Source organism: Hemiscyllium ocellatum, chromosome 31 (assembly GCF_020745735.1).
Source record: "Hemiscyllium ocellatum isolate sHemOce1 chromosome 31, sHemOce1.pat.X.cur, whole genome shotgun sequence".
NCBI classification, from domain to species: Eukaryota; Metazoa; Chordata; class Chondrichthyes; order Orectolobiformes; family Hemiscylliidae; genus Hemiscyllium; species Hemiscyllium ocellatum.
The window spans coordinates 38991681-39003812 of NC_083431.1; the positions used below are offsets into that span (position 1 = coordinate 38991681).

The following is a 12132-nucleotide window of genomic DNA, read 5'->3' on the forward strand; positions in this document are numbered from 1 at the left end:
TGCAATCAATAATTTCTCAGACTGATCCCAGTAAAGCAGAGGTTGGGATGTTAATGTGAATTTCTTGATAATTAATGCAGCTTCCTAAATGGACTGAAGATGATGAGGTAAGGTGCCTACGTCATCTTGATCTGCATGACTCATTGTGCTATTAGTGATGGCTGTGTGTCTGTTTGGAGTATGGCTGTCCCTTCAAATGTTTACTTGTAATATTTGCTGCTGTCCTGTCATGGGTTTGCAAGAATAAAGATTCTTTAAAGTGTTAATGAAATGTTTCATTGTGAGTTAACATCATTTTTGTGGGGGGGGGGGAGGGGTGAAGATGAGGCATTTTAACAAGCTCGCCCACCAATGTTCTGGACTCAAAGAAAGTCCATATGTGAGCTTAATGAATTAGTGCATTTGCTTATTCTCTATATTTTCCATCCAAGCATTTATCAATTGAGATTTTTTTTCTGAACAATTGAGAATTTTTTTTATATCCTGCACTCTGTTATTTCCATTAATTGAAGGATGGATTCGTCTAGAAATGGAGTTTAATCCAACCTCCAAAAACAGGCAAAACTGAAAGTTCTTTTCGAGGCTAATTAATTAATTTTTCCACAGTTATACAGGGCCTGTAGAGTGCAGAGGCAGTATATTCCTGTTAGGGTGAAAGGAAAGGCCGGTAGGTATAGAGAATGCTAGATGACTAAAGAAATTGAGGGTTTGGTTAAGAAAAAGGAGGAAATATATGTAAGTTATAGACAAGGTAGATCAAGTGAATCCTCAGAAGAATACAAAGGCAGTCGGTGTACACTTAAAAGGGAAATCAGGAGGGCAAAAAGGGGACATGAAGTAGCTTTGGCAAATAGAGTTAAGGAGAATCCAAAGGGTTTTTACAAATACATTAAGGACAAAAGGGTAACTAGGGAGAGAATAGGGCCCCTCAAAGATCGCAAGGTGTCCTTTGTGTGGAGCCCAGGAGATGGGGGAGATACTAAACAAGTATTTGCATCAGTGTTTACTGTGGCGAACAACATGGAAGGTATGGAATGTAGGGAAATAGATGGTGACATCTTGAAAATGTACATATTACAGAGGAGGAAGTGCTGGATGTCTTGAAACACATAAAAGTGGATAAATCCCTAGGACCTGATCAGGTGTACTCTAGAACTCTGTGGGAAGCTAGGGAAGTGATTGTTGGGCCCCTTGCTGAGATGTTTGTAAAATCAATAGTCACAGGTGAGGTGCCAGAAGACTGGAGGATGGCTAATTTGGTGCTACTATTTAAGAAAAGTGGTAAGGACAAGCCAGGCAACTATAGACCAGTGACTTCGGTGGTGGGCATGTTGTTGGAGGAAGTCCTGAGGGACAGGATGTACATGTATTTGGAAAGGCAAGGAGTGATTGAGGATAGTCAACATCTCACAAACTTGATTGCGTTTTTTTGAAGTAACAAAGAAGATTGATGAGGGCAGAGTGGTATACGTGATCTATATGGATTTCAGTAAGGCGATCCCCTTTGGGAGACAGATTAGCTAGGTTGGATCTCCTGGAATATAGGGAGAACTAACCATTTGGATGCAGAACCAGCTCAGAGGTAGAAGACAGAGGGTAGTGTTGGACAATTGTTTTTTGGATTGGAAACCTGTGACCAGTGGAGTGCCACAAGGATCTGTGCTGAGTCCACTACTTTTCATCATTTATATAAATTATTTGTATGTGAGCCTAAGAGGTATAGTTAGTAAGTTTGCAGATGATACCAAAATTGGAGGTGTAGTGGACAGCAAAGAATGTTACCTCAGATTACAAAATTGGATCTTGATCAGATGGGTCAGTGGGCTGAGGAGTGGTAGATGGAATTTAATTTAGATAAATGTGAGGTGCTGCATTTTGGGAAAGCTAATCTTAGCAGGACTTATACACTTAATGGCAAGGTCCTAGGGAGTGTTGCTGAACAAAGTGACCTTAGAGTGCAGGTTCATAGCTTCTTGAAAGTAGAGTTGCAGGTAGATAGGATAGTGAAGGTGACATTTGGTATACTTTATTTTATTGGTCAGAGTATTGAGTATAAGAGTTGGGAGGTCATGTTGCGGCTGTACAGGACATTGGTTAGGTCACTGTTGGAATATTGCATGTAATTCTGATCTCCTATCTGAAAGATGTTGTGAAAGTTGAAAAGGTTCAGAAAATATTAAAAAGGATATTGCCAGTGTTGGAGGATTTGAGCTTTACTGAGAGGTTGAATAGTCTAGGGCTGTTTCCCCTGGAGTGTCGGAGTCTGAGGGGTGACCTTGTGGCGAATTATAAAACCATGAGGGGCATGGATAGGGTAAATATACAAGCTCTTTTCCCTGGGGTGGGGGAGTCCAGAACTAGAGGGCATAGGTTTAGGGTGAGAGGGGAAAGTTATAAAAGAAACCTAAGGGGCAACTTTTTAATGTAGAGAGTGGTGTGTGTGGAATGAGCTGCCAGAAGAAGTGGTGGAGACTAGTACAATTGCGGCATCTGAATGGGTATGTGAATAGGAAGAGTTTAGGGCGATATGGGCCAGGTGCTGGCAGATGGGACTGAATTGGGTTGGGATATCTGGTCAACATGGATGAGTTTGACCGAAGAGTCTGTTTCCGTGCTGTACATCTCTGTGACTCTGGTCATGGGTAAATTTGGTTCCCTCAAATATGCTTTGATCTGGCTATATTTATTTGTTTTTTTCATCCTTGTTCCCTATCCATCATCAAAATAAGGAAATAAACTGACATTCCTTTTTGTTGATGGTTTGATATGTTGGAATTGCTGACCTATTAGCATTGAAATGGTTCAAGGAAAAGGCCCATTGTCTCTTGAGAGACTTGCCAATTTTCATCTGCCCCATTCAACGATTGTAGGTTATAACTGGCACTTCTGGTCACCACATGATGGGGAGGATGTGCTTGCAGTGGATGTGGTGTAGAGGAAATGCAGGATGTATTCTGGCATTGTGCGCTTTACCAGTGAGGACAGGCTGGATAAACTCAGATGGATCTTCGGAGCAGAGAAGGTTGAGGGATGACCTGATAAATTATGAGAGACATTGACAGGGCGCTGCTGTTCCCCTTAGTTGAAGGATCAGTAATACATTTTAAATGTGGAATGTAGGAAGCTTAGAGGGGTTTTGAGGAAGTGCACAGTTTGGGAGAGTAGTTGAGCCGTGTACCTCACAACCTTTGAGAAGTACTGAGATGTAAACTTGAAATGTCATAACGTTCAAGGTTGTGGCCAAATTTCTGGAAAGTGGGATGACTGTAGAGGATCTCTTCGATACTATATGATTCTTCACTTCTCTAAAGCTATTTTCATTCTGTACCAGTCGCTTGAATGTTATGCATACACCTCCTTTTTGATCTGGATGTCTAGATATTTTCAGGCCTTTTTAGTTATGTGCATTGTACTTCAACAATTACAAGCATCCTTTCAGTGTAAGTAGGATACAGACCATCTACCACAGAAACGTAGAGAATAAGAACTCCTTCTAGAAATCCTACAATGTTTTGGCCTCCATTACTTTCTGTGGGAGTGAATTCTACAGGAACACCCTTGTGAAGAAATTTCTCCTCATCTCAGTCTTAAATGATTTACCCCTTATCCTTAAACCATGATCCATGGTTCTGGACTCACTCCATCACTGGAAACTTTCTTCCTTCATCTGCATTGTCTAGACCTATTAGAACTTTATAGGCTTCAGTGCAATCACCCCTCAGGTGAGGCCTAACTGAGTCATCCTCTCCACATACATCAGTCCTTACATTGCAGGAATTAGTCTGGTAAATCTTCCCTGCACTCTCTCTGTACAAAGAATGACCTTCCTCAGATAAGGAGATCAAAACTGAATGCAATATTCTGGGTGTGGACTCACCAGTGTCCCGTATAAGCAAGATGTCCCAACTCTGGTTCTCTAATCTCCTCACTCTGAAGGCCAACATAGCGTTGTTGCCTTGACTGCACTAGTGACTGTATATAAGGACACCCAAGCCTTGTTGCACATTCCCTTCTCTCAATTTATAGCCATTCAGATGATTTCCCTTCCTGTTTTTGCTTTGAGTGGATAACCTCCGATTTATCCATGTTATAATGCATCTGCCTTGCATTTGCCCACTCGCTCAGCATGTCCAAATCACACTGAAGCATCCCTGCATCCTTCTCACAGCTCACCCTCCCATCCAGTTTTGTGTATTTGCAAATTTAAAGATATTATATTTCATTCTTTCATATGAATTATTAATATATATTATGAATAGACTGCCAGTCAGGAAAAAAGTCCTTTATTCTTTATTTTTTATCTACGAACCAATTTTTTTATAGATTTGGTATATTACTCCCAATCCCATGTGCTTTAATTGTACACAATTTAATCTCAGCTTTCTGAAAGTCCAAATAAACCACAGCGTTAGATTCCCCTCATCAACTGTGAATTATATCCTCAATGAACACCAGTCAATTTGTCAAACATGATCTTCTTTCGTAAATCCATGCTGATTCTGACTGCTGCCACTGATTTCCAAATGCTCAGCTTTTAAATCTTCCACAGTGGACTCTAGTATTTTCCCCATTACTGACGTCAGGCTGACTGGTCTATAATTCCCTCTTTTCTCTTTGTTTCCCTTTTAAATAGGGGGATCATTAGCAACCCTCCAATCTGTAGGAACTGTTCCACAATGGCTCGTAGAGGATGACTATTTCAGCAACCACTGTGTCTACAGCCACTTCCGTATATACTTTTGTGATTATCAGACCCTGGGAATTTATCGGCCTTCAATCCCACTAACTTCACTATTCATACTGATTTCCTTCAGTTTCTCCCTCTCACTAAACCCTGTGTTACCCAACATTTCTGATATGTTATTTATATCTTCATTTGTGTATACAGAATAACTTTGGTTATCCAAACATCAATTATACGAATTTCGGGTTATTTGAACAAGATCTCAAGGTCCTGAAGTTTGAGATCGGACTATGTCACTACCTTCAGAAACTTTTTTTCCAAGACACTGTGTCCACCAGTAAACTCAGCATATTCTCTTCCACTCTGCCTCTGTCTTTTATTTATTTTCATTCATTTGTTGTTTCTCATCCAATAAGAATGATAATGAACTATAAAATCATTTGTTGACATGCATTTATTTAACCAAAGTATTTGGTTTAGAAATTACCCACTACCAGAGCCGCTAAGAAATTGTCCTTGATCTGAAAATAATCTGCTGTACCTAGATTTATTGAAAATATAACCATATACTTTCCATTGCGCCGAAAGTGATTTTGCAGTAACGTTTTTACCGAGTGGTTTTCATTTCGTAATGCATTAAAATGCTGATAAACTGTGCAGTGTAAATACCCTCTAGCAGGAAAGGATTTTACAAATGGATTGTAGCTCTGCACACTTGGAATTAGTTCTGCTGGTGAAATATTTTCACTTTTTCTTTTTGGGGACATCTAATTTCCGTTGTCATTGAGCAGTAGCACACTTATTTGTGTTCAAAATGGGAAGCTAATTTCCAACGATTCAATGTAGCATCTCTGTACTGCTTATAAAAATGTAATTAAAACTCTTTCAGAAAGTTTACTGTAACACACATAGAGACCTTATGCTCATGTTGTAGTACCTCAGACTATGCCTTAGTGTTAAAGGGATGGAGCTGCGTTTGTAAATATTCAAAGTTATCTGGAAAACTCCGATTCACTTTAACCTTTCTTTAAAATGGTTCCATTTAACTCATGGAGCAATTCGATCTATTTTAACCATTTTCAAAATTATCTGCCATCATAAATGCCCTTGTTTTGATTTGATCAAGCTGACTGGTGCAACACATGAGTTGGTGCTTCTGGCTGAGACTTTGTGTCACAGGATTCCATTTACACTTGAGAATGCTTCCTTTGTTTACGATCAGATCAGTTATCTGAACAATCAGTTATCAGAACAAAATACTTGCCGCCCATCTCATTCAAATAATCGCGTTGTTCTGTACAGAGCTAAAGTATGTATTTAATCAGGAAGCCATTTCTTTGTTTCCTCATTTCCCCACAAAATCAGCAACTTATGAAAACTCATAAACTGGTTCATAGAGATGTACAGCATGGAAACGGACCCTTTGGTCCAACCCATCCAGGCCGACCAGATATCCCAACCCAATCTAGTCCCACCTGTCAGCACCCGGCCCATGTCCCTCCAAACCCTTCCTATTCATATACCTATCCAAATGTCTCTTAAATGTTGCAATTGTACCAACCTCCACCACTTCCTCTGGCAGCTCATTCCATACACGTACCACCCTCTGCATGAAAAAGTTTCCCCTTAGGTCTCTTTTATGTCTTTCCCTTCTCACCCTAAACCTATGCCCTTGGTTGAAACCATCCATGCTGCAGCTTACCACTTCAAAAACAGAATGTAATCAACCTATATGATCATGCTGTGACTACTCCACAAGAGGTAGGGTTTTAACCTAGACCTTCTGGCCCAGATGAAGGGACATGCCACTGGGTCACGAGACTTTTTACTTACCACTTCATAATCACATGTTCAGTCCACCTACTGTCCGCCCTTCATTTTGGCACCCCAAACAGAGAAACCTTCTTAAGCAAAATGAGTATGCTGTGACATCCTTTGCATCATGACATGAAAAGTATGAGAAAAATTTCTAATAAGTTATTTGTGACAAACCCAGAATGTTAAATGAAAAACTTTGAACTACATGGCAAGCATGATCCTTTGGAAAGAGTTTCAGGAAAATCCAGGGCCTTTACACAGTAAGCCACCCCTCCAATGCTAGGATCTTAGCATGATCCCCTTCTGCACTTGTGCAGAGCTGAACTATGCTGCACATTACCAAGAAACATCCGCTGTACAGGTTAAGTGGCAGACTAATCACATTAAACTCAGTAAATCTGGAGACATTTCCTTGGTTGCAGAGATTTACATGCGCAAAATAAAAAAAAAATCTGATGCACCTCAAGGGGGGTAAATTAAAAGTTCAACTGGGGAACGTCAGGATAAAATATATCAACAAACATAAAACAAAAACAGTTTGGGAAGGATGAATTGCTGATGTTTTAGTGAAATTTATTACTGACAATAATTAACATCTGCTGAGGTTGTTTTCCACCTTCCATTAATTCTCTCTCCCATTCTTTCATTCTTTGCCCTTTGTTCTTTAAGTTCAGACTCTTCTCTTTTCCTCTGTGTGCCTTCCATATACTTTTAAGTTGGACTTGTGCTGTCTTTCTTTCTCCATGCGTTTTCTCATTTCTCCAGGCTCCTTCCAAGATGATTCAGAGCCATATTGCTCGAATAGTTTCCATTACATACCTTGTAGCCACCTCTATTTCTGCCATCCCCTCCCCAGTCAGATTTGAAGTTCTACTCTCAGGCATTGATACAATTCTGTGGCCCTTTTGAAACAATATGACCAACATTTGACCCCCCCCCCCAGTTAGATCCCAAAATGGGTCCCTTGACACCTATTAATCCATCTTTGGGTCATTCACTTCATGTATTATCTTGGTAACTTTCCGTTGTGGAGAGGAGCCAAACTCCAGCATTGAAGGTTCCTTGACTAAAAGTTCTGAAGAAACTTGGACCAAATATGGTAAAAGGTTGCATAACATCTCCAGTAAAGATTAAAAGTCTCAATATGCTGAAGGTGATATAATGCCTCATTTACTCACCACAGTATTTGTCGATGAGAGTGGTTGGAGGCTGGTGTCCAGTGGTGTACCAAATTGATCAGTACTGGGTCCCTTATTGATCACAGTTGATATAGATCAGAAAATGGGGGAATGCTAAAGAAATTTGTGAATAAAACAAACATTGGCCAAGTGGTTAACAGTGAGGAGGAAGTTTTAGGTTACAGGAAAATATAAACAGATTGGTCAGACAGGCAGATCAGCGGTAGGACAGGGAACTTGGTATGCTTGTCCACAGATGCCTGAAGGCTGCAAGATAAGTTAATAGGGAGTTAAGAAGGCGAAGGGCAGCACTTGCCTTCATCAGTTATGGCACAGATTATAAGAGCAGGGAGTTTATATTGGAGCTGTTCAAAACTTTGGTTAGGCCAAGCTGGGGTACTGTGTGCAGTTCTGCTTAGTTTACCATAGGAAAGGTGCGATTGCAATTGGGGGAATTCAGAGAACACAAAACACAGAACATTACAGCGCAGTACAGGCCTTTCAGCTCTCGATATTGCGCCGACCTGTGAAGCTATTTTGAAGCCCATCTAACCTACACTATTCAGTTTTCTTTCATATGTTTATCCAATGACCATGTAAATGCCCTTAAAGTTGGCGAGTCTATGACTGTTGCAGGCATGAATCAGAATGTTGCCTGAAATGAAGCATTTCAGCTATGAAGTGAAGCTGGATTGACTCGGGTTGTTTTCTTTAAAGCGGGGAAAACGAGGGAATACCTGATTGAGGTGGATAAGATAAGGTGGATAAGAGACATTCTCTGGGCTTAGTTTAGAATCAGCAATACAAAAAAGACTTATCCTGTGTGGTAAGCTATGAAAATTCGATAGGACAAGAACTTTACTTTTTAATTGAAAAGGAAGTGGCCACTGATATGATTGATACATTGGTTTTAATTTTCAAATTCCCTTGATTCAGGGATGGTCCTACTAGATTGGAAGATGGCAAATATATTCAAAACGGAAGACAGAAAGCAGGAAACTATGGATAGCTAACTTAACATCTATCAGGAAAAATGTTCAAAGTTATTATTAAAGAAGATATAGCTGAATACTTAGATAAATAGAAGGTAATCAGGTTGAAGTAATGTGGTTTTGTGAAAGGGAAATTATGTTTGAACAATTAGAGTTCTTTGAGGAGGTAACGTGCTATGAATATTCAGCAGTTAGATTTCCAGAATACATTTGATTAGGTGCCAGGTGTAAAAGCAAAAGGTGAAGGGGTAACATATTGGCATGGATAGGAGATTGGCTAGCAATTAAGCAGCAGAGAATAAATTGATCTGTTCCAGGATGGCAAGATCTATAAAGAATGGTATCACAAGAATTGGTTTACAATTGTTAACTGTTTACAATTTGTAAATAACTCAGCTGAAATAATGAAAGGTATGGTTACAGAATTTACTGATGACAGAAAAATTGGTAGAAAATAAGTTGTGAAGAAGACAAGGAGACTACAAAAAGTTATAGATAGATTTTGTCAGTGAGCAATCATGTGGTAAGTGACGTTAAAGACTATAATCTGTCTGTACAGGTTTCTTAAAATATTTAGGAAATGGTTTCAAGCATATTGTATGTTAATAATTGGTTCTAGATGATTGGAGCAGCTGTAATGTGTTTATTGGACCATAAGGCCATAAAACAGGTACAAGAGTAGGTTGTACAGCCCGTTAAGCTCACTCTGCCATTCAGTAGAATCGTAGCTGGTCCAACATTCCTCACCTTTCCTGCCCTTTCATTGTAATGCTTGATTCTTCAACTGATCAAGAATCTATCTATCTCAGCATTAAATATACACACCCTATCCCTTGACTCTCTGTGGAAAAGAGTTCCAAAGACACTCAAGCCTCTGAGAAAAGAAATGTCTCCTCATTTCAGTCTTAAATTGGCATCCCTCTATTGTGAGACTGTCCTTTAGTCCTAGACTTTCCCATTAGGGGAAATGTTCTCTCAGCATTAATGCTGTTAAGCCATTAAGAATCCTATGAGTATTAATGCGATGGATCACCTCTCATTCCTTGAAGCACCAATTGTTATGGACCTGACCAGAACCTTCCAAAAGTACATCAAGAATCTAGCTTAGACCCTAACTTTTATACTTATTTAAAGGCAAGTGTAAGGTGCTGTGTTCCAGATGTGATTCAATTTGTCCACCACTAGGCTTTAGGCAAAACACACTTTATTCTTATGTCACAGTTAAAATACAAAAAAAAGTTGACATAATTTAATTCTATTGAACTCAACAAAATAATGTATTGTTTCAAATTAGACAGCATCCCGTAAACATATCCTTGCCAAGGCAACTTAGTGAAACAGTTAAGGTTCTCATGTGCTGCCCCTCTCCAGTCCAGCAGAATGAAATACTGAAGTAAATAGTCTGCTTCTTTTTCTTTCTAAAAAGAAGCCTCTTGTCCAAGGCTGTAGCATCAGCGAACGCAGGCTGTTAGCTTAGCAGCAATAGAAACGTTCTCACTAACTGAAAGAAAAACTAAATTTTTTTTGGGTCTGTATGAGCCCTGACCTTGGCCACCCATGCTTCTTTTGTCTAAATGAGAAAACAATACCAGGGAGAATTCACACGCTGTTTACCAACTAACTGCCCATCTGAAGCAGACTCCCAATGTTACATTGGCAACACCTCTGTGCAAGAGAATTAGCACAGAACACATCTCGCTTAAAGGCACAGTATTGTCATATCAATGAGTAGAGTCCCAGCCTGTTTAACCTTCGGTCATAGGTAAGTCTCCCCTTCCCCCCTCACACCTCCCCAAACAAAAACTGGAGATCACCTGAATGTACCGTTTCTGAACTGTCTCCAATGAAATACTTTCTTTCCTTAGGTTTGAGCAGTAGAGTGTGTTGACTAGGCTGGGGCTGTTTTCCTTGGAGTGTTGGAGGCTGAGGGGTGACATTAAAGAAGTTTATAAAATCATGAAGGGCATGGATAGGGTAAATAGACATGGTCTTTTCCCTGGGGTGGGGGAGTCCAGAATTAGAGGGCATAGGTTTAGGATGAGAGGGGAAATTTTAAAGGGACCTAAGGGGAAACTTTTTAGCACAGAGGGTCGTGCATGTATGGCATGAGCTACCAGAGGAAGTGGTGGAGGCTGGTTAATTGCAACATTTGAAAGACATCTGAATGAGTAGGTGGATAGGAAGGGTTTAGAGGGGTATGGTCCAAGTGCTAGCAAATGGGACACGATTCATTTAGGATATCTGGTCAATATGGATAAGTTGTACCAAAGGGTCTGTTTCCATGCAGTATATCTCCATGACTCTAAATAAAAGGAGCAAATCTGCTCACAATACTCCAGACATGGTCTCACCACCACCTTGTAAAATTGCAGTAAGACCTGCCTACTCTTATACTCCAACCCCCTTGAAGTAAGGGCCAGTATTTCATTGGCTTTCCTGAGTACCTGCTGCACATGTGTGTATACAATTTGATAGTAATAAAGTAAGTGTAGGCCATTTGGCCCTTTGAGACTACGCCACCATTCATTAAGATCATGGCTGATCTACCCATTGTCTCAGCTCCTACCTGCATTATCCTCATAACCCTTAATTCTCCTACTGTGCAAAATCCAAACCAACTGTGCCTTGAAAATATTAAATGAAGCTGCTTCTGTTGCTTCATTGTGCAGAGAATTCCATTGATTCACTACTTTCTGGGAAAAGCAGTTCCTCCTCATCTCTGTCCTAAATCTACTCCCCCTAAACTTGAGACTGTGTACCCTAGTCCTCATCTCACCCACCAGCAGAAACTTGCCTGCCTTTATCTTATCTATCACCTTCGTAATTTTAAGTTTGTAGAAGATCTCCCCTCATTCTTCTAAATTGTAGCAAGTAAAATCCCAGGCGACTCAACCTCTCCTCATAGGGTAACCTTCTCATCTCTGGAATCAACCTGGTGAAACTCCTGTGCACTGTCTCCAAAGCCAGTATTATTCCTCAAGTAAGGAGGTCATAACTGAGCACATTACTCCAGGTGCGGCCTGACCAACACCTTTAACAATTTCAGCAGAACCTCCCTGCTCCAAATTCAATCCCTGTAACAATGAAAGCCAATATTCCGTTTGCCTACTTGATACCTGTTGCACCCGCAAATTAATGTTTCGCGATTCATATATGAGCACTTCTAAATCCCTCTGCACAATAGTATGCTGCAATCTTTCACCATTTAAATAAATTTCTGACCCACTATTTTTATTTCCAAAGTGGATAACCTCACATATACCAACATTGTACTCCATCTGCCAGACCTTTGCCCACTTAATCTATCTAAATCTCTCTGCATATCCCACATCCTCTGCATCGTTTGCCTTTCCACTCAATTTAGTGTCATCAACAAGCTTGTAAACGTTGCACTTGGTCTCCTCTTCCAAATCATTTATATAAATCATGAATAGCTATGGGCCCAAACCAACCCCTGCAG

The 12132-nt window shown here is 40.2% G+C and overlaps 1 protein-coding gene across 1 annotated transcript in view; it reads left to right on the forward strand.

The window, feature by feature from the left end:
* baz1b (bromodomain adjacent to zinc finger domain, 1B) overlaps positions 1-12132 on the forward strand; it is a 97527-nt gene that overhangs the window by 17771 nt on the left and 67624 nt on the right. The window lies entirely within an intron of this gene.